Source organism: Nyctereutes procyonoides, unplaced genomic scaffold (genome assembly GCF_905146905.1).
Source record: "Nyctereutes procyonoides isolate TBG_1078 unplaced genomic scaffold, NYPRO_anot_genome, whole genome shotgun sequence".
In the NCBI taxonomy this organism is placed as follows: Eukaryota; Metazoa; Chordata; class Mammalia; order Carnivora; family Canidae; genus Nyctereutes; species Nyctereutes procyonoides.
Window position 1 is genome coordinate 6,891,003 of NW_026575133.1, and position 22,972 is coordinate 6,913,974.

At 41.0% G+C, this 22,972-nt stretch overlaps 1 protein-coding gene and 2 pseudogenes across 3 annotated transcripts in view; all 3 read right to left on the bottom strand.

Annotated features, from left to right (window-relative positions):
- The window catches only part of ARMH3 (armadillo like helical domain containing 3), a 187,387-nt gene that overhangs the window by 5,795 nt on the left and 158,620 nt on the right, over window positions 1-22,972 (bottom strand). The gene's annotated exons all lie outside the window — the stretch shown is intronic.
- On the bottom strand, window positions 17,861-17,961 carry LOC129494013 (U6 spliceosomal RNA; annotated as a pseudogene).
- Window positions 18,662-18,833, bottom strand: LOC129493655 (40S ribosomal protein S29-like; annotated as a pseudogene).

Consider the following 22,972-nt stretch of genomic DNA (forward strand, 5'->3'; position numbering starts at 1 on the left):
ATTTATGTCAGTTTTGTTAAGGGAGGTGAAACCTTGAACTATCAGCTCCGTGAAAGGAAACCAGAGGCCTGGCTGGACTTAGTGCATGATCTCAGCTCTCCTCTTATCCAGATCTTACTTCTTTTCTTCCTTTTTTACCCAGGGGTACGCTGCCCTTCAGTTCACTCAACCTCTTCCATCTCTCACCCTATTTCACCTCTCTTAAATTCCCAGGAGAATAAGATATTCTAAATTCAGATCTGGGCCCCAGCCCACTTGGGACTCTGAAGCAATAGGGCTACTCTCCTATTCAAGGACTTGGCTTTCTGTAGCTTCAGACTTTAGGAACATATTCCATTTGGGCTTCACATTCCACACTGGCCTGGGACATGGCAAAGGGCAGTACTCAAGCAGAAGGCAATCTCCCAGAGTGCTTGTACCTTAGGTTTTACCACAACTTGCAACCTCAGTCTCTGGCTTTCTGATCTCTCCAAAGTTTCCTCCCCAGTCCATTAGGTAACACTCTATCTCCCAAATGCAAGCCCACCTTCTGTCATCAGGTTGTTGGGCTTGTTGACTTCCTAGAACCATCCCATCACCTCAGCTCAAGGCAGCTCCAAAAGCAGAAAAATATCTACGATGGGGATCCTTGGGTGGCTCAGCAGTTAGGTGCCGGCCTTCAGCCCAGGGCGTGATCCTAAAGTCCCGGGATTGAGTCCCACATTGGGCTCCCTGCATGGAACTTGCTTCTCCCTCTGCCTGTGTCTCTGCCTCTCTCTCTCTCTCTCTCTCTCTCTCTCTCTCTCTCTCTGTCTCTCATGAATAAATAACTAAATCAAATATTTAAAAAAAATAAATAAAAGTCCTTAACCCCTACACATTGCCCTCAGTAGACAGAAAGAAGCCTGGGTCCTGGCAAGAGACCGAATAGAGAACTTAACTGGGAATTCCACTCTTATTATGGATCTCAGACAATTTATCTAACCTCTTTGAGCTTCAGCCTGTCTCTCTCTGTAAAATGGAATTTGAATTCACCCTCCTAAAAGGACATGGGAATAAACATTTTGATTCCTGAAAGTAACATATGACTGATAAAGACATTATCATCCCAATGGCTACACAGCTACCTGGATAGCTCCTAGGAATCAAGACGAACTGTCTTCATAGCCCAGGAAATACTTAATTATTTCAAACTAACCCAAAGAGCCTATGTGCATAAACAATTCTTCACCACAAAGGTACATCTTCTGGGTTTAAATGCAAGACACTTAAATCAGTGGCCTCAGTTTCAAAGATCATATACCCTCTTCTTTGCCTTGAAACACTTTGCCTCAGGTAAGGGAAGGACAAACTGGGCAGTGGGGTAGGGACCTAGAACCCCTTCCTTGAGGTCTCTGGAAGAGAAGGCCTGATATAGGCTTTAAGGTCAGAGAGAAATGAATTTTGGTCCCAGATCAACCACTAGTGAGCTATAAAAACTTCTTCACATTAATCTCTTTGAGCCTCAGTTTTCTTATCTGTAAAATGGGGATAACAGTACCTGTACTATAACCTCATAAAGCTGATATAAAGATGGTATGAACTGACTGTCCAATGTCTGGCACATAAGGAATAGTCAATAAGTGATTACTAATTTTACAATGAAAAATTCTTCAGGCTCTCCGCAGGGAGCCTGCTTCTCCCTCTGCTTGTGTCTCTGCCTCTCTTTATCTCTCATGAATAAATAAAGAAAATCTTAAAAAAATTCTTTCTGGGGACAATAGACATTTGGTAGCTCTTATCCCCAGACAGTTCTAATAATAAGCTAGGAGATAAGGCCTTACACATCTTCGTTCAGATTCTGGTAAAGTGGAAACCTAATTTCTCTATTCGATATGAAAGCAGGCTTCCATAATGACCCCCTATTCCAAGTGTAACTGGCAATGCACTAGCCAGAAGTCAGAGAATGTCCAGTACCCACTGCTTAACAATCTTGGTGTAGTGCAAGAGGACACAGGTTAAAAAAAAATTGAGCAGAGATGCCAGAAAGGCCAGTTTTGCAAAATACACGTTGTGAAACTTCAGGATCAGGAGGGAGAGATCCCAGTGCACAAAATTAATAATAAAAAAAAAAAGTTAGTTCAAAATTGCTGATAAGGTTTCAGATACACTTACACATCTTTCCCCAAGCACACAGGATAAGCATTCCCCAAAGACTATTCAGTAGCCTATGTTTGTTTGTTTCTTTATTAGCAGAACCCTTGGAATTATTTAGGAAGTAACTTCTAGTATTTATTTGTTTGTTTGTTTATTTATTTATTTATTTATTATTTTATTTATTTATTTGCAGAGGCTTTGAAATAGGAAGTAACTTCTAGCCTAAAGATAGCAGCAAAGGAGAATCCCACCAATGGAAAAGTTCTTGGCATGGGCTACCCTATCTTGATGTCAGAGGTCTATGCCTTGTGCCTGAAAAATTGCTTAGTCTCAAATCTCTGATGGACTAAATTCCCAGAATGAGAATTAGTGGACAACTAAGTAATAGGATGTGACCTGAGAGCAAACCTGTATTCATTACCTTCTCAATATGAACTGACATCTACAGTATAGCTTATTTGGAGAGAATATGTAAGGCTGACACCAGCCCACTTCCAGCCAGGGCAATATGTATGGCTTTCCCTAGAAGGTAGGCTGCCAAATGAGGATGAAATCACAAGATGACAACAGAGAAACTTACTGAGACTTCTTATAGGATAGGCAATAAACACAGAACCTATCAAGATTACAGTGGGATGGGGCACCTGGGTAGCTCAGTTGGTTGTGTCTGACTTTGGCTCAGCTCATGATCACAGGGTACTGGGATCGAGCCCCACATCGGGCTCCTCAGTGGGGAGCCCACTTCTCCCTCTCCCTCTGCCCCCTCCCCGCCCCCCTGCTTGTGTGTGTGTGTACATACTCTCTCTGTCAAACAAATAAAATGTTAAAAAAAAAAGATTGCAGTGGGATGTAACAGAAAGAGGCTAGAGTTAGAGAAACCTGGGTTCATATCTTGACATCATCATTTAGTACTTATATGACCTTGACCTAAGCTTTATTGGTAAAATAGTCATCATCACACCATTTTTTAAAATAATATTATGAAGATTAGATAGAAAATAAATATAAAAGTATAAATCATAATATCTAGCCAACAGAAGGTGCCAATGAATGAAAGCTATTGAGATTGAAACAAAAAAAGAGGGGATCCCTGGGTGGCACAGCGGTTTAGCACCTGCCTTTGACCCAGGGTGTGATCCTGGAGTCCTGGGATTGAGTCCCACATCAGGCTCCCTGCATGGAGCCTGCTTCTCCCTCTGCCTGTGTCTCTGCCTCTCTCTCTCTCTCTGTGTGTGTGTCTCTCATGAATAAATAAATAAAATATTAAAAAAAAAAGAAATGGAGATAGGAAATAATTGATGCATTCGAATAAGATGAATGAGGTGGTTAAATGGTGTCCAGGAAAGTCTGGAGCTCTCACTGATATATAAGGAGAGTGACAGGGAAGGCAACCATACCTCTTTTTGCCAAAGTGTTACCATGGGGACAGAACCATAGAAATTAAAAAAAAAAAAAAAACCCAACACACAGAAATAATAGTTCTGGAAGGAACCTTTTAAATCACCTACCTAATCCGTGGACCTCATTTCACAGATGAAGAAACAGATGTCCAGAAAGATTGAAAATTGCCCAAAAACCCAAAGCTGGGATTAGACAACAGAGTCTTCTGACTCCTAATCCAGTGCTCTTCCTATATTAGCAAGCTAGTTTAACCTGGGGCACATTCCTTAATTTACAGGCTAAACTTAATTTTTCAGAGAACAAACATTCAAGGAACTCAAACTCACTCCTAATAAGTGGGAAACATGATCTCTGGAGAGCTGGGAAAGTAATCTGGTGAAAGCCTGGTTTGATGTTTAAGTTTTCATTACTACCAGGTCCTTCAGGACTCCAGGGCTTGTCCATATCCACCAATAGCAGCCAAAGACCCTGCTCAGCCCTCTTGGAGTTTGGTGTCAACCACCACCAAAACTGTACAGACCACTCCGAACTTATTATAAGAAAAATCTAATTTGGGTTGATATTTTATTTTGTTTGAATTTTTATTAGAGAGAGAGAACAACAAGTATGAGGGGCAGAGGGAGAAGGAAAGACTCTCAAGCAGATTCCACACTAAGCGTGGAGCCCATGCTGGGCTCACTCTTATGACCTAAAATATGACCTGAGCTGAAACCAAGAGTCAGATGCTCAACTGACTGCACCACCCAGGCACGTCTGGGTTGTATTTTAATTTAGTGCTCATTTATTTATTTTATTTTTAAAAAGATTTTATTTATTTATTCATGAGAAACAGAGAGAGAGAGAGAGAGAGAGAGAGAGAGAGAGAGAGAGAGGCAGGGACACAGGCAGAGGGAGAAGCAGGCTCCATGCAGAGAGCCTGACATGGGACTCAATCCCTGTTCTCCAAGATCACACCCTGGGCTGAAGGCGGCGCTAAATGGCTGAGCCACCTGGGCTGCCCTAGTACTCATTTAGAAGCTTAAATACAAAGGTCTTTAATCTTCCATAGGCTTTTGGCTGTAGCCATCAGGTGGTCTCCCGGCTTGGGGTGAGGTGTTAAAAAAGATTCAATGAGTACATTCTACAAGTAAGTAATGGTAAGCTCTATGTCCAACATGGGACTCAAACTCATGACCTCAAGATCAAGACTCGCAGGCTCCACTGACTAAGCCAGCCAGGGGCCCCAAAATACCTTCTTTAATGAATGTTCATACCTCAAGGCCAATTTTCCATTCTCCGAAAGAGACTGTAACCACTTCATTCGCACTTCCATGCCCTTCTGCTCTAACCCAGCCAAACCCCTAACCATAGAAAAATTAATCTCTGGATGATTTGAAACAGATTTAGTAATTATAAGGAGAAAAGATGATAAAGGCTTTTTAGAGGATTTTCATGATAATCTCCATCTATCTCTCCCACTAGACTCTGGCCATTTGTTCTATTTCAGATGTTTATTCAGTAGTTAGAGAATATGATTTTTTTTGGCTCCATTTTTTTCCCCATAAGGCAGGAAAAGACAGCTTGAGAGATTCAAGCTCTGAAACCACAAACAAGAGCATCACCAGGCATAACTCCATATTGCTTTCACTTCTCTCTCTCATCGGTTAGAGAGAGCTGACCAGGTACAGCTTATTCTATGAGCTGATGATGAAGAAATAATGAAAGAATTTGATATGAAATAATGAAAGAATTTGGGAAATGAAATACATCCCTCGCAACGGTTCCATGTTTGAGGCAACCAATCCTGGTGCCCAGAGAACCATGCCACCTATCTAAACTGTTCATTGTCTGGCATAATGTCCCATCTCTAAAAAAACAGCGCTAAAAGCAGAGTAGGCCTTCAACACCAGTCAGTGGGAAATGGACTGCTAAAGGAGATGATCAGCCAAGTAGCTGCAGGCTTTTACGCAGTTTTTATGGTAAATGCAGACTGAGATCTCCTCCTCATTGTCCTGGAAGACCAACCATAATTCAACTTATTCCTTCTACTACCCAGTAAACTTCTTCAAACTCAAAGGAAGATACCCTTTCCTCTAAAAATGAAAATGACCTGGGTTGCGTGGATGGCTCAGTGGTTGAGCACCTGCCTTTGGCTCAGGGTGTGATCCCGGAGTCTGGGGATCGAGTCCCACATTGGGCTCCCCAAAGGGAGCCTGCTTCTCCCTTGGCCTGTGTCTCTGCCTCTGTGTGTTTCTCACGAATAAAACCTTTTAAAAATTAATATAATAAAATAAAATAAAAATGAGAGTGACCTACTGAAGGCATTGCCTGCCTCCCTTCTCTGAATCTGTTATAGGGCTGAAATGCTCTGTAAATTTTGGCAAGAGACTGAAGAGAAACTGGAGGTCTGATCCTTTATTTTTCTCTGAAAAGACCTAAGCTATGTAGTAGCCACCCATCTTTCCTCTACATTCTCCAAACCAGACCTTCCCCAGAACTGGTGATGTGTCTCCCAATGAGGGACAACCCCCCTTCCCCCAGAAGCAATAAAGGTCTGTCCCCAACTTTCCAATTTCAAGTGTAAGGACAGCTTCTCGGTGGCACTCTCACAGTTAAGTGGTGCTGGTCAGGTGTCAGGCTGCATGGAGGCAAAATTCTGATGGTAAAGAAGCAAAAAGACAATTCTTCTTCCTCTATAATCCACATTTATCCTTCTAAATTCAGGACTAGCTAAACAAGAAGCACTGCAAAGATGTTTTCCAAGTAAAGACCTTGATGGGTCACTACTGGGTCTAGTTGTGTTTGGGCCATGAAAATGAGTTTCAGCCAATAGCTACTAATTTTCAAAATAATAGAGGAGCATGGCTGAATTTCACTTTTATGTGTAATTTAAGAAATACAACCAAAAAACGAATAAAGGAAAAAAGAGTACCAACCAAAAAACAGGCTCCTAACTAGAGAGAACAAACTGGTGGTTGCCAGAGGGGACGTCGGTGGGGGAAGGGGTGAAACAAGTGAAGGGGATTAAGAGGACACTTATCTTAATGAGTACTAATATATGGAATTGTTAAATCACTATAATGTACACCTGAAACTAAAATAATTCCAATATGTTAAATATATTAGAGTTAAAATTAAAACAAACAATATAGCCCTAGAGTCAGCCTGCCTGGACTCATCCTAGCTCCACGACTTACTAACAGGTTATTAGCCTAGATGAACCTCAGTTTCTTCATCTAGGGAATGGGGATTATAATAATGTTCTTCACAGAGAAGTAGTTGTGAAGATTAGATAAGGCAATAGAAAGTGCCAATCATACTACTTAACACACAGAGAACACTTTACATTATTATTCTTTTATTTTTTTTAAGATTGTATTTATTTATTCATGAGAGAGGCAGAGACATAGGCAGAGGGAGAAGCAGGCTCCATGCAGGAAGCTCGAAGTCCCATCTCGGGTCTCTGGGCAGACGTTCAACCGCCAAGCCACCCAGGCATCCTGTATCCTCTTTCATTTTAATGTAACTCCATGAATAACCGCTTTTTTGTTTTTTATTTATTTATTTATTTTTTTTTTAAATTTTTTTTTAATTTTTATTTATTTATGATAGTCACAGAGAGAGAGAGGGAGAGAGGCAGAGACATAGGCAGAGGGAGAAGCTGGCTCCATGCACCGGGAGCCCGATGTGGGATTCGATCCTGGGTCTCCAGGATCACGCCCTGGGCCAAAGGCAGGCGCTAAACCACTGCGCCACCCAGGGATCCCTTGTTTTTTATTTAAATTTAAGTAATTAACATAGAGTGTATTATTGAGAAATAACTGCTTTTTAGAACCTGAAATTCCAAGCCTTGCCATAAAGTATCAAACTCTCCCCTCCCCCACTTTCTGGAAGAGCTGTGTCTTCCACAGACTTCCCAGAGGGATAAACACCACTTTAGAGTTTATGCATTAGTAGATGTAGACAGGCAGGGTGGCAGGCCCTCTCCTGGAGAAACAAACATGCTACTACTACTGACTTCCTTATTGAAACTGTCACAGCTAGATTCTCAGCCCCCTGAAAGAAGAGACCCAGTGTTACATTATAGATTTTCCACAATGCCTAACAGAGTCTTAAGAAACAATAAACATCAACGTGCTTGTGGACTAATTTAGTAACACTCAGGCCCAACCAAAAAGGAAAGGAATTTCTCATCAAGGTCACACAATAAGAATAGACTTAGGCCATCACAGTACACCCATCAATCTCAGCATTCTGATAGGTTTCTAAAGACCTCAGAGCCAAGTCTTGCCTTTAAGGAGCTAACAAGCAAAATGGGGACTCAAGATCAACCACCGTGGAAGGACATACTCACAGATAGTACATACAGGGTAGAGTGCTAAGTGTGGTTTGGAATTAGCTACAAAACTGACCAGTGAGGGACGCCTGGGTGGCTCAGTGGTTGAGCATCTGCCTTCGGCTAAGGTCATGATCTCAGGGTCCTGGGATCAAGTCCTGATTGGGTTCCCTGCAGGGAGCTTGCTTCTTCCTCTGCCTAAGTCTCTGCCTCTCTGTGTCTCTCATGAATGAATGAATGAATGAATGAACGAACAAACAAATAAATTCTTAAAAAAAAAAAATCAAACAAAACTGACCAGTGAATGAGTGACCTGGTTCAGAGTGTCACACCTTTTAAAACAAGGAAAATTAATGAATCCAAGATCTTTCCTATTTTGTCCACTACTCCTCTATTTTACACTACTGTGTCAGTTACTACTGAATGCAAAATTTTCCACCAGGTAGTAGGGCTCCTGAGAAGGCAGCCGTCAGGGGGCCCATTAAGCTCTGACAGATCTGTGACTGTAGCATAGCCAGCTTAGGCTCGGTAAGGTCCTATCACCTGAGGGGCAGACTGCTCAGGCTCAGCCCTGATGCTGAAAAAACAAGTCCTGCACAAAAGATGAGCGAAAGTTTAAAAAGGTGGGAAAGAATACTACTTTACTTTGCAAACATACCATCTATATAGCTTCATTTTCTCAGAAATCAGGTTTGATCCATTCTAAAATGTCCTTTTGAGGTGTGTTCAATTTAGCAATGAATTTCAACTGCACAAATGCAGCTCAACTGTGCAGGGTACTCATTAGATAACTGTCCAAAACAATCTAAGCAGATACACACTGTGTTCTTTGAATAGCCAGGTTCAAAGGCTTGCTAAGCTATTTTTAGTACTTCTTTGCATACTGTAACTAACAGATTTGCATCTCAGAAAATAAGGAGAAGAAACAATTAGGTTCAGGAGTTCCAAGGCTAACTAGTACCCAGAGAAGACTGTTTACTTCCTTCAGATACCCTTTCCTTAATCTTCTCTTATATAAGGCAAAGCCTGTCCATCTAGAAAGGCCTAAAAGGGACATAGTGATCAAGCACACAGTTAAAAGGACAAAATGTCAGCTACACAAGAGCTTCATTGCTGTTTTGAGAGATGTGAGGGTAAGCCTGTGTAAATAAATGATCAAAGCAAGGCTGGGACCTGGGCCCAAGAACAGAAGGGGAAAATATGTTAAGGGAAGAGACACCTTTTAGTGGATTATCTTAAAAAGAATATTAAAATGCTCACTATACATATTGTGTCCAATATCCATTCAAGACTCTCCCCTTTAGTGACTGAAAGGAAGAAAGAGAACAAGTACAATGGGACGATATATATGAATAGTTAATGCAAGGGAAGATTCTCTGAAAAGTGAGTGAAATTTTAAAAATTCAGCTGAGAGACGCCTGGGTGGCTCAGCGGTTGAGTATCTGCCTTTGGCTCAGGGCGTGATCCCAGATCCTGGGATGGAGTCCCACATCAGGCTCCCTGCATGGAGCCTGCTTCTCCCTCTGCCTGTGTCTCACTCTCTGTGTGTCTCTCATGAATAAATAAATAAAATATTTTTTAAAAATAAAAAAATAAAAATTCAGCTGAGTAACTCCAGGTATACTGTAATATTTTAAAGTAGTTCAGGATTTCCACTTTTAGTCAAGATGGAGTAATTGAGAACATGAAAGACATAACCCTCTTCAGACACTAGATAATAGGGAGTGCAGGACAGGTACCCCCCAAAAAGGAAAATGTTCAGGTGAGTGTGAAGGTCCTACTGGGCTGAGGAGACACACTGGAGTTTGGGAAGGTGGCTAGAACTTGTGAGGCAGAGTACCAGAGGAGGCAGTGAGGCAAAGGAAAGAGCTTCAGAAATTTGCAGTATTCCCATTGAATCTGTCGCTGATAAGGACTGCATGTATAAGGTAAAATTCAACCAGAATAGACTGAAAAAGAGAATCTGTCAACTCACATTGGACTGAGAGGTGTTTGAATTTTGACCAACAAAAACAAAAAGAACCTGTGGAACTAGCTAGGACATTCCTAAGAGACCCCAGACCAGTCACACCTTACTAGTGGAATCAAACTAGCCCTACAGTAAAGGCTACTCTAAACTTACCCAAATAGAGATTAAAAAGAAGCGTCATGGATGAATTTGGTCAAAAGGTACAAACTTGGGCAGCCCCGGTGGCGCAGCGGTTTAGCGCCGCCTGCAGCCCGGGGTGTGATCCTGGAGACCCGGGATCGAGTCCCACATCGGGCTTCCTGCATGGAGCCTGCTTCTCCCTCTGCCTGCTTCTCCCTCTGCCTGTGTCCCTGCCTCTCTCTCGCTCTCTCTGAATGAATAAATAAATAAATTTTTTTTTTAAAAAAGGTACAAACTTGCAGTTATAAAATAAATAAGTACCGATGACATAATGTGCAATATGTTGACTAGTTGACACTGCTGTATGGCATGTTTGAAAGTTGTTAAGAATGAAATCCTACGAGTTCTCAGTGCAAGGAAAAAAACATTTTTGCCCTTTTTTTTTTAAGATTTTATTTATTTATTCATGAGAGAAACAGAGAGAGGCAGAGACGCAGGGAGAGGGAGAAGCAGGCTCCATGAAGGGAGCCCAATGCGGGACTCGATCCTGGGACTCCAGGATCATGCCCTGAGCTGAAGGCAGATGCTCAACCACTGAGCCACCCAGGTGTCCCCATTTTTGTCCTTTCTTTGGTATCTATAATGAGATGGATGTTGACTGAACTTATTGTGGTAATCATTTCATAATATATGTAAGTCATGTCGTTGTGCTGTATATCTTAAACTTTTAAATGGTATATATCAATCATATCTCAATAAAATTGGGGGGAAAAAGATCACAACAACCAAAAAAGGAAGTTTCAAATGGACCATGCTATTCCAAAAAGAATTTACCTGCTTTCCTGAACAGTCCAACACTATTTAATAAAGATCACAAAATCTAACTCTCAGCTACGTAATATTCACAATGTCTAGTATCCAATAAAAAATTATCAGACAAAAAAATTATCAGACATGTAAAAAAACAGGAAAATATGTCTCATAAAAGAAACATTAGTCAAAAGAAACAGATCCAGAAATGAGATACTAGCATTAAAAGCATGGATATTTAAAGAGCTATTATACAGGAGCCTGGGTGGCTCAGTGGGTTAAGAGTCTTCTTTTTTTTTTTAAGACTGTATTTATTCATTTGACATAAGAGAGCTCGAGAGAGCAGGAGAGCAGGAGGAGAGGAAGAGGGAGGCTCCCCACTGAGTAGGAAGCCTGATGCAGGGCTTGACCAGGATCTGGGGACCATGACCTGAGCCCAAGGCAGTTGCCCAATTGGCTGAGCCACCCAGGTGTCCCAAAAGTCTGACTCTTGATTTTGGTTCAGGTCATGATCTCATGGTCATGAGACTGAGACCCGTGCTGGGATCCATGCTTAGCATGGAGCCTGCTTAAGATTCTCTCTCTCTGGGGTACCTGAGTGGCTCAGTGGGTTGGGCATCTGACTCTTGATTTTAGCTCAGGTCATGATCTCAGTCTCCTGAAATCAAGTCCCACATCAGGCTCAATGCTCAGTACAGAGTCCACTTGTTCACTCTTTCTCCTTCTGACCCTCTCTCTGCTCCTTCATGTGCTTATGCATACACACTCTCTCTTTAAAACAAATAAAATCTTACAAAAAAAAAAAGATTTTTTCCCTCTCTCTCTCTGCTCCCTCCTAAGATAAAAAGAGCTATTCTAAATTTGTTCAAGTATTTTTTTAAAAGATTTTATTTATTTATTCATGAGAGACACAGACAGAGAGAGAGGCAGAGACACAGGCAGAGGGAGAAGCAGGTTCCAAGCAGGGAGCTCAATGTGGGACTTGATCCCAGGTTTCCAGGATCACACCCTGGGCTGAAGGCGGCGCTAAACCGCTGAGCCATCTGGGCTACCCTTGTTCAAGTATTTAAAAACATCCATGAATGTAATAAGGAGCAAAATGGAAGATATAATGCACAACATAATAAAACTGTGAGACTGTCAGACTGGACATAAAATTAAGACCCAACTATGGGTTGTTTAAAACAAATTTACCTAAAATATAAAGACACAGATAGGTTGAAAGTGAAAAGATAGAGAAAGATATGCTTCTGAAGAAACTAAAGAAAACACAATTGCTATAGTAATATCTGACAAAAGAAACTTCAAAACAAGGAATATTACCAGTAGTAAACAGTGAAATTTCCATAATGATAAAAGAGTTAGTTCTTTACAAAGACAATTTTATATATGTGTGTACCTAATAAGAGATCTTCAAAATTCTGGATGAAGCAAAATTGACAGAACTAAAGGAAGATATTTAAAAAGTCTACTATAATAGTTCTAAGTTTCAATACTCTTTATAACTGATAAAACAATTAGACAGAAAATCAGTGAAGACAGAAGACTTAAGCAACATTACTAACCAAATTGACCTAAAGGCATTTATAGAAAATTTATGTTATTTAAAGATTATGTATTTATTCATGTGAGACACAGAAAGAGAGGCAGAGACATAGGCAGAGGGAGAAGCAGGCTCCCTATGGGGACCCTGATGTGGGACTTGATCCCAGGACCCCAGAATCACGACCTGAGCCAAAGGCAGATGCTCAACCACTGAGCCACCCAGGCATCCCATATTCTTTTTTTTTTTTTTCAAGATTTTATTTATTTATTCATGAGAGGTACAAAGAGAGGCAGAGACACAGGCAGAGGGAGAAGCAGGCTCCCTGTAGGGAGCCCGATGCGGGACTCGATCACAGGACTCCAGGATCATGCCCTGAGCCAAAGGCAGATGCTCAACCACTGAGCCACCCAGGCGTCACTACATTTTCTTTTAAAATGCACACAGAACAGTCAACAATATAGATCATATGCTAGACCATAAAACAAATCTCAATAAATTTAAAAGGAATGAAATCAATCACATGGAGTATGTATTTAATATCTACTAGGGAATAAAATAATAAATTAGTAACAGGAATTTATCTGAAAAATCTCCAAATAATGGGAATAAAACAATACATTTCTAAATATCACTAAAGAAGTGAGAAAATACTGTGAAGTGAATGAAAATGAAAACACAGCATAACAAAATCTGTGGTATTTGCTAGCACAGGGGAAATTTATAGCACTAAATTTTTATATTAGAAAATAAGAATTGAAATCAATGATCTAAGTTTCTACCTTAAGAAATTAGAAAAAGGGGCACATGGGAGGCTCTGTTCGTTAAGTGGCTGCCTTTGGCTTGGGTCATGATCCTGGAGTCCTGGGATCAAACCTGGTGTTGGGCTCCCTGCTCAGTAGGGAATATGCTTCTCCCTTTTCCTCTTTGCTCACTGTCTCTCAAGTAAATAAATAAAGTATGTATGTATGTGTATATATATATATATATATATATATATATATATGCATACACACACACACACATAACACATACACACATATATATATATAATATATATATATATTTTTTTTTTTTTTAAAGAAGGAACTCCTGGGTGGCTCAGTTGTTTGGGCATCTGCCTTCGGCTCAGGTCATGATCTCAGGGTCCTGGGATAAAGCCCCACATCAGGCTCTCTGCTCATCAGGAAATCTGCTTTTCCCTCTTCTTCCCCAGCTTGCGTCTGTTTGCACTCTCTCTTGCTTACTCTCTCTCAAATAAATAAATAAAATCTTTAAAATAAGTAAAATATTTAAAAAATTAAAAATTTTAAAATTAAAGAAATTAGAAAAAGAAGAGCAAACAGAAGAAAATAACAAAGATGGTCATGTAAATCAATGAAATAGAAAACACCAAAATAATAGAAAATGAATGAATCTAAAAGCTAATTCTTTGGACAGTTAAGAAAACGGATAAAACCTGTAGCCAGACTGAACAGGAACAAGAGAAGGAACACACATATTACCCATATGAATGATGAATCTATAGGCATTTAAAGATTTTATTTATTTGTTTATTTATTTATCTATTGGGGGGGCAGAGGGAGAGAGAACATCAAGCAGATTCTCTGCTGAGTGCAGAGCATATCCCTGAGCTCAATCTCATGACCCTGAGATCATGACCTGAGCCTAAATCAAGAGTCAGACACTTAACCAACTGAGCCACCCAGGTGCCCCCAAATACTATAGACATTTATTTTTATTTTTTTTAATTTTTATTTATTTATGAGAGAGAGAGAGAGAGAGAGAGAGAGAGAGAGAGAGAGAGAGAGGCAGAGACACAGGCAGAGGGAGAAGCAGGCTCCATGCACCGGGAGCCTGATGTGGGATTCGATCCCGGGTCTCCAGGATCGCGCCCTGGGCCAAAGGCAGGCGCCAAACCGCTGCGCCACCCAGGGATCCCCTACTATAGACATTTAAAGAAAAAAATGATATATACGAACAAGTTATACCAATAAATTTAACAACCCATATTAATGAATAACTTACTTGAAGACACAAATGACTAAAATTGACTCAAGAACAAGTAGAAAACCTATCTCTAAATCTATTTTAAAAATTGAATTAATAGGGATCCCTGGGTGGCGCAGCGGTTTAGCGCCTGCCTTTGGCCCAGGGCGCGATCCCGGAGACCCAGGATCGAATCCCATGTCGGGCTCCCGGTGCATGGAGCCTGCTTCTCCCTCTCCCTGTGTCTCTGCCTCTCTCTCTCTCTCTTTCTCTCTCTCTCTCTCTCTATCATAAATAAAAATAAAAATAAAATCTTTAAAAAAATTGAATTAATAATTAAAATGCTTCCCACAGGGGCGCCTGGGTGGTTCAGTCAGTTAAGCATCTACCTTCAGGCTCAGGTCATGATTCTGGGGTCCTGGGATTAAGCCCCACATAGAGCTCCCCACTCAGTGTGGACCTGATTCTCCTTCTCCCTCTTTAGCTCCCCTTGCTTGTGCTCTCTCTGAAGTGAATAAATTGAATCTTTTAAAAAAATTAAAATATAAAATGTTTCCCACAGAAGCATACTAATATACGTAATTTACTTTGAAACACATAAAAAAATAAGAGGGATTGATGGATCCATCCTATGGATCAGATATGTGATAAAATATAATAAAATGTAAATGACAGAAATTAGGTGATGGCTATGCTGGTAGTCAATGTATAATTTACTCATCTTTACTGTATGTTTGAAATTTTCTTTATTTTTTCTTAGAGAGAGAGAGAGAGCGAGCGTGAGTTGGGTGGGGGGCAGAGGGAGAGAGAGAATCCCAAGCAGGTTCCATGTTCAGTGTGGAGCCCTACATGGGGCTTGATCCCACAACCCTGAGATCATGACCCCAGCTGAAATGAAGATTAGATGCCCAACCAACTGAGGCACCCCTGAAATTTTTTGTAATAAAATGCTGGGTAAAAAAATTCTTCCCACAAAGAAAAGAAAACTCTAGACTAAGATGCCCTCACTGGTTAATTCTATTAATTATTAAGCAAGAAATAATATCAATCCTACACAAACTCCCCCCCCACACACACACAAACTCCTTTTAAAAATGAAGAAAGCAGGGCAGCCCAGGTGGCTCAGCAGTTTAGTGCTGCCTTCAGCCCAGGGCCTGATCCTGGAGACCTGGGATCGAGTCCCATGTTGGGCTCCTTGCATGGAGCCTGTTTCTCCCTCTGCCTGTGTGTCTGTGTCTCTCTGCCCCCCCCCTCGCCCCCATGAATAAATAAAATCTTTTTTAAAAATGGAGAGAGGAATTTTTTTTTAAGATTATTTATTTATTTATTTATTCCTGAGGCATGAGAGACACAGAGAGGCAGGTACTAAACCACTGAGCCACCCGGGCTGCTTGGAGAAAGGAATTCTGCCCAACTTATTTTATAGGGCAACATTACTCCAATATCAAAATCAAAGACATCACAAGGATACTATGGAACTGACATCCCTCAAAAGCACTGATGCAAAAATAATCAGCAAAATATTAGCAACTCAAATTCTGTAATGTATAAATACTGTAACATGATCAAGAGGGGCTTATCCCAGGAATATAAGGCTCAGTTACTATTAAAAATTAATCACAATAACTCTGTATCAGAATAAGGAGAAAATCCATGGGCACCTGACTAGCTCAGGGAATAGAACATGCAACTCTCGATCTTGGGGTTAAGTTTGAACTCCATATTGGGTGTAGAGATTACTTAAAAAAATACTTAAGAGATAGAAAATCCATATAATCACCTCAATATATGTAGAAAAAGCACTAAAAATTCAGTATCTATTCATGATTTTAAAATTCTCAACAAATTCAGAATGGGAAGGAAACTTCAATGTAATAAAGGGAATATATGAAAATTGACAGCTAACACATTACTTAATGATGAAAGACCAAATGCCTTCTCTTGAAAATCTGAAAAAAAGTCTACTCTTACCACTTCAATATTTACTAAAGGTCTGAGCCAGTGCAATAAAGAAAGAAAAAGAAATCAAAGACATATATATTTGAAAGAACTAAAACTGAAATTATCTGTATGCAACATGATTATGAGCACAAAAAATTCTAAGGACCTTAAAAAAACAATTACTAAATGAGTTTATCAAAGCTTCAGGAAAAAAGGTCAATATAAAACTATTCTATTTCTTTCTTTTTTTTTAAATTTTCTTTTATTTATTTATGATAGTCACACAGAGAGAGAAAGAGGCAGAGACACAGGCAGAGGGAGAAGCAGGCTCCATGCACCGGGAGCCCGACGTGGGATTCGATCCCGGGTCTCCAGGATTGCGCCCTGGGCCAAAGGCAGGCGCTAAACCGCTGCGCCACCCAGGGATCCCTCTTTTTTTTTTTTTTTTTTTAAGATTTATTTATTCATTCATTCAGAGAGAGCGATGAGAGAGGCAGAGAGAGACACAGGCGGAGGGAGAAGCAGGCTCCATGCAGGGAGCCCGATGTGGGACTTGATCCCGGGTCTCCAGGATCACACCCCAGGCTGCAGGTGGCGCTAAACCGCTGAGCCACCGGGGCTGCCCAACTATTCTATTTCTTTTTTTTTTTTTTTTTTAATATTTTTTTTAAATTTTTATTTATTTATGATAGTCACACAGTGAGAGAGAGAGAGAGAGGCAGAGACACAGGCAGAGGGAGAAGCAGGCTCCATGCACTGGGAGCCTGACGTGGGATTCGATCCCGGGTCTCCAGGATCGCGCCCTGGGCCAAAGGCAAGCGCCAAACCGCTGCGCCACCCAGGGATCCCCCCAACTATTCTATTTCTATACATTAACCAAAAAAGTTGGAAATCAAATCATTTATATATAACATAAAAAATGAAATATCTGGGGTCAGAATGAACAAAACACATGCAAATACTATGTTAAAAAACTACAAAATATTGATGAGAAAATTAAAAAGATCTAAATAAATGGAGAGCTATTAAGTTTCCGGATTTGGAAACAATATTATTAAAGTGTTGCTTCTTCCCCAAGTTCATCTAGAGTTAATGCAATTCCAATCAAAATCTTAGCATGGATTTCTGGGTGGCTCAGCGGTTTGGCGCCTGCCTTTGGCCCAGGGCGCGATCCTGGAGTCCCGGGATCGAGTCCCGCGTCGGGCTCCTGGCATGGAGCCTGCTTCTCCCTCTGCCTGTGCCTCTGCCTCTCTGCCTCTCTCTCTCTCTCTCTCTCTCTCTCTCTCTGTCTATCATAAATAAATAAATCTTAAAAAAAATCTTAGCAGATTTTTTTTAGCAGACTTTTTTTGTAGAAATGGACAAGCTAGTTTCAGTTTCACTTTTTAAAAATTTTAATATTATTTACTTATTTGTTTGACAGAGAGACAAAGAGCCAGAGAGCACAAGCAAGGAGAACAGCAGAGAGAGAGAGGGAGAAGCAGGCTCCCTGCTGAACAGGAAGCCCAATATAGGGCTGGAACTCTCAGAACCCTGGGATCATGACCTGAGCCAAAAGCAGACACTTACAGACTAAGCCACCCAGGCACCCCAAATTCCACTCTTTACATGGAAATGCAAAGGACTGTAGAATATTCAAAACACTTTTTTTTCTAGTAAAAATATGGGACACTTCACACATTTGTGTCATCCTTGCACAGGGGTCATGCTAATCTTCTGTCATTCCAATTTTAGCATATGTGCTGCCAAAGTGAGCACAATTTTTAAAAATAACAAAATCATTACAAAAAGATTAATAAATTCATCTTTATGAATATTAAATTAAAATTGGTCTTCATTAAAATGTCTGTCCTTTGAAAAACACCATTAAGAAGATGCAAAGGTAGGTGCCTGGGTGGCTCAGTGGTAGAGCTTCTGTCTTCAGCTCAGGTTGTGATCCTGGCATCCTGGGATGGAGTTCTGCATCAGGCTGCCCGCAGGGAGCCTGCTTCTCCTGTCTCTGCTTCTCTTTCTGTGTCTCTCATGAATAAATAAATAAAATCTCAAAAAAAAAAAAAAAAAGAGGATGCGAAGGTAAGCCACAGGCTATGAGAAAATATTTGCCATATATATGTCATGTATACATAAATATATGACAAAGAATTTGCACCCAGAATACACAAAAACTCTTAAATAACACACACACACAAAAGACAAATGAGCAAATTTTTTAAATAAGCAAATGATTTGGACACCTCACAAAAGAAGATACATAATGGCCAATAACCAAATGACAACTGCTCAAGCATCACTTGTCATCATGCCAAATAAATTGATAGTAATTTTTTTCAATTTTTAAAAAACACTCATATTTGAAATATTTTTATTTATGTACAATGAGTTAGCATTAAGATAGGTCTCGGATATACACAGTAAGTTAGGTATCTTGAATGATGCATTCAAGGAAGCTCACTTAATCTCACTTAATGAAGCCTATATCCTTTCCATACTGGCAGAAACGCTGGTTGCACATACTGAAGCCGTAGACCCTATTTCCAGATCAGACCATGCCAGTATAAGCAGATACAGCAAGGAAGAAAACCCTGGCCAAATTTCCTCAGATGGCCCTCAGAGAGCTGATGGTGACCCATCTTGCTCTCTTGGATGCAGATGCAACAAGACTAAAGGTGATAAGGGATGCCTGGGTGGCTCAGCAGTTGAGTGTGGGCCTTTGGCTCAGGGAGTGATCCTGCTGTCCCAGGACTGAGTCCCACATTGGGCTCCCCATAGGGAGCCTGCATTTCTCTCTGCCTATGTCTCTGCCTCTTTCTCTTTGTGTCTCTCATGAATAAATAAAATCTTAAAAAAGAAAAAAGACTAAAGGTGATAAGTAAGTATGTAGTGTAATGACAGCACTGAATACCCAAAGATTGGGTAAAATTAAGAACATGTTCCAAGTGTGATAAGAAACCCAATCAACAGTGTTTAATTTTCAGCTGGGCACTAGCCACCTGAGATTTTTATAAGTGGCTGTACTTACCTGGACCTTCTGACAAACTCAGTCATTCACCAAGCTTGGGGAATTATAGGGTCTTGCTTTTACCAATCTAGTGACTGCCCTGATTTTACCTTTTTAAAGAAACTGAGGCAAGGATAAAGATATGAGATGACCATGACTCTCCTCGTGGAAACCCACTCCAAATGAAGGTCATTGGCCTATTATTTATGGATTTCTGAGGCAATATTTCTCTAGGTTATGAGGAGGACAGGGAGATTTTATCTTAGGTTTATAAAGGGTCAGGTGGGGCTGCTGCAAGCATGCCACATACATTGGCTGAGGTGTAAAGGTAAACACATAGGCAAAGGTCTAAGCAAGAAAGCAGTGACACTAATTCTTATACTGTGAAGTCTTCAAGGGCAGGCATGAATTTTGCATTTTTATAGCCCGTGGCTTGGCACACAGCAGATACTTCTGTACTTTTGCACTGAAAAAAATTATTCTGGGGCACTTGAGACTACATTATATATTCCTTGTCTTATAGCACTAACCAAAGCCTCCTAGAAGTAGAGAACTCTTAGACCAAGGGAGGTTCTGAGAGCGTCCTTAAAAGGTTTAGAATTGGTTCTTTTTCAAAACACTTTAGCCCAAAGTAGCTGAAACAAAGAAAAAAGCCAGTAGCCCTGGAACTAGAACAAATAACAACCTGGTAACAAAATCAGACTATACTGAGTAAGCACCCCTCTCCCTCCACTGGTATGCTTACAGTGTCTTTCTATCTAAGATAACCTGAATCTCTCTCCAGGGTACAGTCATCCAATGTAATTGTTTAGAAACAAGGATCCAAAAGGTGGGCACAAATCTCTTAGGCTAAAAAAGATGATGCCTTTTATTTTTTTTATTTATTTTTAAAGATTTTATTTATTTATTCATAGACACAGAGAGAGAGAGGCAGAGACACAGGGAGAAGGAGAAGCAGGCTCCATGCAGGGAGCCCGACGTGGGACTTGATCCCAGGTCTCCAGGATCACACCTCAGGCTGCAGGCGGCGCCAAACCGCTGCGCCACCAGGGCTGCCCCAGATGATGCCTTTTAAAAAGTAACTAGTTCCTTTATACAGCTATCCTGAATATAATATGCAGATGTATCCCCCCTTTTTTCCCTCTTTCTATTTTCATCTCCTATACTTCAGGACTAAACTCAATTTAAGAGCCAATATAGGTTGGCTAGTCCTCCCAGTCCATCCATGTCGTTTAAGCCTGTAACTAAAGGGCTTTCCATTGCCCTGAGATTTATTGATCTGACAGACTGGCTCTGCCCTTCAGTAAGGTGGATCAGATAATGAACCTCACAGTGGGTGATTAGTAAGAGGCCAGCAGCTGGTTAAAGGAGTGGTGACAGTGACTTTCTTTGATTTCCCTGGGCAGTTGCCCCACCTCCCTGACTTTATTTGGCTGAAGCCCTAGGCAGCCCTTGTGAAGGTTTTCTTTGCACTAATTATAGATCCAAGGTGTCCAGGCCCTTACCCTCACAAGCAAGGTATGCAATCCCATTAAAAGGCAGCCAAGGTAATGGCGGCCGGGGAATCAGGACACAAATATTGCATCAGGCCTTCTTCTCTGTGGCTTACTGCAGGCAGGACACTCCTCCCCGCTCAAACTAAGAGGCAGGTGTCTCTCTTCTCTCCATCTGAGGTTTCTTTCTTTGGAAATATATCACATCTCAGGGAGGGAGAGAGAAAACAGTCTCTGCTCCCAACTCAGCAGCAATGTGACATGGGGTCTCTGTCTCCCCAGGCCTCCCCTATCCATCCCGCCCTAAAAGACAGAATTTTTTTTTTTTTTTATGACAGTCACAGAGAGAGAGAGAGAGGCAGAGACGCAGGCAGAGGGAGAAGCAGGCTCCATGCACCGGGAGCCTGATGTGGGATTCGATCCCAGGTCTCCAGGATCGCGCCCTGGGCCAAAGACCAGCGCTACACCACTGCGCCACCCAGGGATCCCAAAGACAGAATTCTTTAACAATAATCCCACTTGTGGGCTATCCACAGTTTCCCTCTAGCTGAGTGGGTTATTCTTAAGATCACAACTTCCTTTGCACAGTATTAGGGTGAAAGGTCAAAGTGCTGTTATGGTACCTAGCAAAAGCATTTCCAATTAGAACAGTCTATAACAGATAAAAGTTAGAATAGCAACATTTTTGGCCACTGATGTTAGTACAGTGGCAAACCATACTCTTTCTAGCACACCTTATAGAGTTTTGAGCTATCTCTTGAGGAAGTTGTTGCAGTGGAAATAAAACAAAAGTTCCCAAAGATCTATTTGGAAGGAAGGAGGTGGCTAAAAAACAAATCAAAGAGGGAAATCCTATTTGTACACTCTCATCTAATAACTGGAATAAAGGATCCTTCTTAGATTAAACCAAGAAAGCAAGAGCTGCTGTCTCCCATAACCTCTGGAAAAGCTGACAACTACTGGAATTCCTATAAGCTACAACATTATTCCTCTATGCACTGCCAGTGAAGTTTCGCTGGCAATGAAGCCTGACTGAGGAAGATCAGAAGTTCATGTAATGCCATTTCAAAATTCATATTTAATTGGAGGAAATGCAGACGGTAGCAGAGATGAATAATAAGCTGAGCTCTTCACCGGTGACCTCTGCATTCATTTAGCTTGGTTGTGGGACATTAATGTTGAGAGTCTGTTGTTGTTTTAGCAAAATGGAACTACTACTTTAAAAACAATTAAAAATCAGTGTACTATCTTTTAGAGTTCGACCTACATAAATATATTATCTATTAAAATCTCTTTTTTTAAGTCGTCATGTTCCTTTGGTGTGTAGAAAAGCTTTATTTCTCATAGTGACTTTGTGGACATGCTTGGTTGAATAAAGAGACTCTTTCCTCATTTATGAAGTTATCATACTGTGCTAGTAGCCTCTACTTAGGCATTTCTACCTAACTGGCTGGCAAACTCCTCAGGCCTCTGGTCAGTACTTATCTTCCTCTTCCCAAACCAGGACCTTTCCCCATCAACCAGGAGTGAGTCCTGTTACCTGTACCGTCCCTGCTTCTCCCCTCACCTTCCTACCCTAACCCTCCCTCCCTCTTCCTTCAGAACACCTGGCAAGCTCAGGTTGTCACATATGTTCCCGTCTGATAAAGTGGAAGCAAGCAGCTCAGGCATCAGTGTCAGACAGATCAATGCTCCAATTATAGCTTTACACTAACAGCTGTGGGACCACAGGCAAATTACTTAGCCTCTTTAGCATCCTCATCTATAAGATGATAACTGTACCTAGCTCAAATAGTTGATAGAAAAACTAAGTAAATAACCTAGGTAAAAGCAACTAACTCAGTAACTGATAGCTGTTTCTTTCCTTTTATCTATCTGTGTCCTCTTAAAATCCAAGATACCATCTCTCCTTTCTCTGGCAGTGCAGCCTGCCTCCTGGTCCAAGTAAGACTGTGGCCCTCCTAGCAGCACATCATCAGCTCACCCTCTTACGTGGACCTTCTCAAGATGCTCATATAACATTAAGTTGGCTTTCAAGTTAAACAGCTTGTTAGAAAAATCTCTCTGCCTCTGACTCTGTCTTTCCTGCTTTAGTGAATCTAGTTAACAAACAACTCATACCAAACCTTTTCCTGTCAAACAGGCCAACTGAAAGCTGGAATCTAAACGAAGGCAACAAGGAAGGGGGTGTCATGGAGCCAATGCCATGTCCCACGCTGGTGCTCATTAAGAGTCTACATGGCAGACCTCACTCGGAGCTATAGGGAGGCAATGCAAA